The sequence below is a fragment of the Oncorhynchus tshawytscha genome, linkage group LG24 (genome assembly GCF_018296145.1).
Source record: "Oncorhynchus tshawytscha isolate Ot180627B linkage group LG24, Otsh_v2.0, whole genome shotgun sequence".
Lineage (NCBI taxonomy): Eukaryota > Metazoa > Chordata > Actinopteri > Salmoniformes > Salmonidae > Oncorhynchus > Oncorhynchus tshawytscha.
The window spans coordinates 4,083,498-4,089,497 of NC_056452.1; positions in this window are offsets into that span (position 1 = coordinate 4,083,498).

The window sequence follows — 6,000 nt, forward strand, 5'->3', positions numbered from 1 at the left end:
GGGCAGAGGTGCAGCCATGGTTGGGCCTGGGAGATGCCCAGCCACTGAGGAGCCAGGCCCAGCCAATCAGAATACGTTTTCCCCACAGTAGGGTTTCTTACAGATAGAAATACTCCTCAGTTTCATCATCTGTCCGGGTGGCTTGTCTCAGACGATCCTGTAGGTGAAGAAGCCAGATGTGGAGGTCCTGGGCTGGCGTGGTTACACATGGTCTGCGGTTCTGAGGTTGGACGTACTGCCAAATTCTCTAAAATGGCGTTGGAGGTGGCTCAAATCAAATCAAATTTTATTTGTCACATACACATGGTTAGCAGATGTTAATGCGAGTGTAGCGAAATGATAGAGAAAGGACCATTCAATTCCCCGACAACAGCTCTGGTGGACATTACTACAGTTAGTATGTAAATTGCACGCTCCCTCAAAACTTGAGACATCTGTGGCATTGTATTGTGTGACAAAACTGCACATTTTAGAGTGGCCTTTTATTGTCCCCAGCACAAGAGGCACCTGTGTAATGATCATGCTGTTTTAATCAGATTTTTGATATGCCACACCTGTCAGGTGGATGGATTATATTGGCAAAGGAGAAAAGCTCAAAGGAGACATGCCAGCAACAACGCCGACTCTACACATCCAAGTATATCTGACCAAACTATGAAAGACAAGCATTTTGAATTCCGTATGGGGGTGTGGAAGAGGTGAACAAATAATTGTTGTCTATCAACAATGACAAGCCACCCGAGGTAAGACAACTTGGATGGAAAATTACTGAGGATGATAGCAGACAATATAGCCACTCCTATTTGCTACATCTTCAATTTAAGCCAACTAGAAAGTGTGTCCTCAACCCTGGAGAGAAGCAAAAGTAATTGTTACCTAAGAATAGTAAAGCCCCCTTTACTGGCTGAAATAGCCGACTGATCAGACTTTTACCAACACTTAGTAGACTTTTGGGAAAAAATGGTACTTGATCAGATACAATGCTATTTTACAGTAAACAAATTGACAACAGACTTTCAGCCCACTTATAAGGAAGGACATTCAACAAGCACAGCACTTACACAAATTACTGATGATTGGATGAGAGAAATGGATGATAAAAAAGATTGTGGGGGCTGTTTTGTTAGACTTCAGTGTGGCTTTTGACATTATCGATCATAGTCTGCTGCTGGAAAAACATATGTGTTATGGCTTTCCATCCCCTGCTATATTGTGGATGAAGAGAAATCTGTCTAACAGAACACAGAGGGTGTTCTTTAATGGAAGTTTTTCCAACATAATCCAGGTAGAATCAGGAATTCCCCCGGGCAGCTGCCCCTTGCTTTTTTCAATCTTTACTAACAACATTGCGTAAAGCCAGTGTGTCTATGTATGCGGATGACTCAACACTATACATGTTAGCGATTATAGCGACTCAAATGACTGCAACACTTAACAAAGAGCTGCAGTTAGTTTCAGAATGGGTGTCAAGGAATAAGTTAGTCCTAAATATTTCAAAACTATAAGCATTGTATTTGGGACAAATAATTCACTGAACCCTAGACCTCGACTAAATCTTGTAATAAATCATGTGGAAATTGAACAAGTTGAGGTGACTAAACTGCTTGGAGTAACCCTAAATTGTAAACTGTCATGGTCAAAACATGTTGATACAACAGTAGCTAAAATGTGGAGAAGTCTGTCCATAAAGCGCTGCTCTGCCTTCTTAAAAACACTATCAACAAGGCAGGTCCTACAGGCCCTAGTTTTGTTGCAACTGGACTACTGTTCAGTCGTGCGGTCAGGTGCCACAAAGAGGGACTTAGGAAAATTACAATTGTCTCAGAACAGGGCAGCATGACTGGCCCTTAAATGTACACGGAGAGCTAACATCAATGATATGCATGTCAATCTCTCATGGCTCAAAGTGGAGGAGAGATTGAATTGATCACTACTTGTTTTTGTAAGATGTGTTGACATGCTGAATGCACTGAGGTGTCTGTTTAAACTACTAGCACACAGCTCAGAAACCCATGTGTACCCCACAAGACATGTCACCAGAGGTCTCTTAACAATCCCGAAGTCCAGAACAGACTACGGGAGGCACACAGTTATACATAGAGCCATGACTACATGGAACTCTATTCCACATCAGGTAACTGATGCAAGCAGTAGTATCAGATTTTAAAAAATAAAAGATAAAAATACACCTTATGGAACAGATAAAAATAACCCTTATGGTCTCTCTGTGAAGAGACACACACACAGGTACAGACACACGCTAGCACACACGTACATTGTAATAATATTGTATGGTGGTATTATAACTTTTTGTATTGTAGATATGTAGTGGTGTAATAATGTTATATAATGTACTGTTTTAGCTTTTGTTTTATGTGTAATGTAAGTGCCTTAATGTGTTTGGACCCAGTAAGAAGGCAGCAGCTAATGAGGAATCTTAATAAATACATATAGAAACTGTACAGCAGTGTGATCTGCCATGACTCGTGGTTGCCGCGGATCAGCGTGAGGCGGTCAGGGTAGCAGACCTGGACAGGGCAAGACAAGTGTGTTTTTGTTTATAAATATCCTTGCAAACATGCCAGTTTAAAAAGCCATCAGGATTACTTTCAAGAATTTCCCCATAAAGATTTTATCATGAGGACCTGGACAGGGATTTCAGGTAGAGAAGAAAGGTGAAGGAGACAGTATAGGGAATGAGATGGACAGCCGGTATTGTGATTCAAAAGGACAGTGGGTACGGAGAGAGAAAGGAGAGAGAAAAAACAGTCAACTGAATCCACAAAGCGTAGCGTCACACCAAACACAGATGTAGGCTAAGTATGGGTGATACATGGTATGCAAATTATTTACACAAAAGCCAATAAGCAACACAGTCATAATTCATACGTTTACTGTACATGAGCTTGATCCGGTAGACAAACAAACTTTCTCTCAAACTTTATCAACCAAGATAAATTGTGTATTGCAGTGGTTACCAAAAATGTTTGGCCTCCTTACCGGAAAATGGCTTCTGGCAAACAGTTGTGGCAAAGCTTTGGAAAATTTGCTGCAAGCTCATATTTTCACATGGAAATTAGTTTTGCGTGGGAACTGTTGTAGTAAACTTGCTGCAACTTGTGAACTTCTGGCAAACAATTCTGGCAAACATTCTGTTTGCCGCAAACTCAGTTTGAATATGCAAATTAGATCAGGCTTTTGGTTACTGTGTTAAACATTGAAATGTATCTACATAAACTAAACCAAAACTTTAAATGAACTTACTTCACAGAGAAAAAAAACTAAAAATACTAAATGTAGTAAATATACTAAACATGTTTTCAATGTCTAACAGATAAAAATAAATCCAATACAAATCATCAGCATGGAAATGAAGAAAAGATTGGATATTTCGCAAATACATTTTTTAAAATCTTTTAATGTAGCTGCAACATTTACATGAGAAATGTGAACAGTATGGGGATGTTGACCTTAGGATATTTAAAGGGACAACTACATCATTATTTACATGAGCCAAGTGATAACTGAGCAATAGATTAACCAATGGAAGTTTAAAAGACAATTAACAAAATTTGAATAATTAAAACAACAAAAACTAAATCAAACCCAGTTCAGAACAATTGACTTTTCGAGTGACCTTTGAAGAGAAGATGGTGGCCCTGTGCATGCACTGAAACAATCAGAACAAAATTAGGATACTGAAAACAATTTATATTTTGGCATCTTAAAAGGTAGACATTTAGTTATGCCTAATATGGCAATTCATATTATTTTTCCAAAATGAATCATTGTTACTCAAACACAGCATTGACATAATTCAACCCAAGGGGTTTGGGTTGTGCTTCTAACCCAGCGCCTTGGATTGAGCCCTTGACCCAACTGCTGGGTAAATTAGACTATATTGCTGGGTTAAAACAACCCAGTGTTTTGGGTTATGACATAAACCCAGCACATTTGGTTGGGGGATTGACCCAGTAGCTGGGTAATTTATGTAATCCTTGGGTTATTTTCAGTGTCATCCTAATTGAAATTTTGGTTGCTTATTTTTGCCTTCTACCATCCCACCCACTCCCTTTCCGATACAATGTTGAATTTCAAATCATTAATTTCTATTGTGTGCGTTTCAGAACATGCATCACGTCAGTGAACATATACAAGAATATATAATTTGTTTAAATAGCACATTGAAACAACGCCTTATTGTCTAAATATGTTATTTCACAAGACAAGATTTCAGAAGATTGATTAGAATTTATTTATATTATTTCAGGAACCAAACAATCCAAACATTAGACTAAAGCCTCAATTGAAATTGATGTGCACACAAAGCACGAGTGTGTGACACAGTCTGTTTTAAGTGGTATTAACACAGATCTGTCTATCAGACCGTGCCAGAGCTAATTCATAGATATTCACATTCACTGACACACTTCGGCTATCTTAGGTGACAGCACACACACACACAACATGCTGTTTTGCCATAAAATAATGTTCTACATTTGGGTCGAGTTAAAACATTGTTACACAAAACAAGTGTAAAATATTCCATTTGAAGGTCACTACTAAGGATATGAACTAATGACTTACTTTTATTTGAATTTTATTCATAAAGCACTTCACAATCCCCAAAACGTAACATTTGTATTTAAAATAAATTGTGATAAAATGAAAGAATACCAGAACGAGCCACATAACTTACTGTCGGAAAATGCAGGCACAAATGCATTAGAAAACTAACTAAAAGTCAATTTAACAGAGCTATAAATAGTGCCTAAAGAGCATATTAGCATTGGAATGAGACACTCATGACTCATCCATCCATGGATCTATTAATTCACAGGAACACATCAGCAGGAGGGCTGTGCTTCCTCCTGTCACTTCTCACACTGCATACAAGAGCAGATACTTATCCACTATTGTTCAGTGGGGGAAAAAGACATGCTCGCAACAGTCTTACTGCAGGGTATTCTGTTCCTGGCAGCTGATACACTGTGGTGTGTAGGAATTTCCATGCTGGAGCACAGTGGGAGAGTTGATATCAAACACATAATAGGACTTGAAACCAGTAGCGGCGTGTTGGTGACAACCTATGTGTTGTAATAATTGTGTTGTTTGCTCTATAACCTGTTAATTCATATGCCTTGCGACCGTGATACAGTACATAGGCCTTAAGGCCGAGACAATAAGAAGACACAGTGGCAAAATAAATTCAACCACACCTTTGTTTTATCACCGGATAGCAACCTCTGTCCAGCTGCTTAGTCTAATACAGTGACAACTAAAAGATACCAAAAACAATTTTAATTCAATCAACGTAAGCTAAATATGATGTGGCTATCTATGGTTCTGATTTCTCTGTGTGAGTGTGCGCGCACACATACCAGCTGGCTGATGTGTTGACGGACATATTCAATCTCTCCCTACCCCAGTCTGCTGTGCCCAAATGCTTCAAGATGGCCACCATTGTTTCTGGACCCAAGAAGGCAAAAGTAACTGAACTGAATGACTATCGCCCTGTAGCACTCACTTCTGTCATCTTCAAGTGCTTTGAGAGACTAGTCAAGGATCATACCACCTCCACGTTACCTGTCATCCTAGATCCACTGCAATTTGCATACCGCCCCCAATAGGTCCACAGACGATGCAATTGCAACCACACTGCACACTGCCCTATCCCATTGGAGGTCTCACATTCTGTTCACTGACTACAGCTCAGCATTTAACACCATAGTACCCTCCAAGCTTATCATTAAGCTTGAAGCCCTGGGTCTCAACCCCGCCCTGTGCGATTGGGTTCTGGACTTCCTGATGGGCCGCCGCCAGGTGGTGAAGGTAGGAAACAACATCTCCACTTCGCTGATCCTCAACACTGGGGCCCCACAATGGTGCATGCTCAGCCCCCTCCTGTACTCCCTGTTCACCCATGACTGCGTGGCCATGCACGCTTCCAACTCGATCATCAAGTTTGCAGACAACACAACTGTAGTAGGCTTGATCACC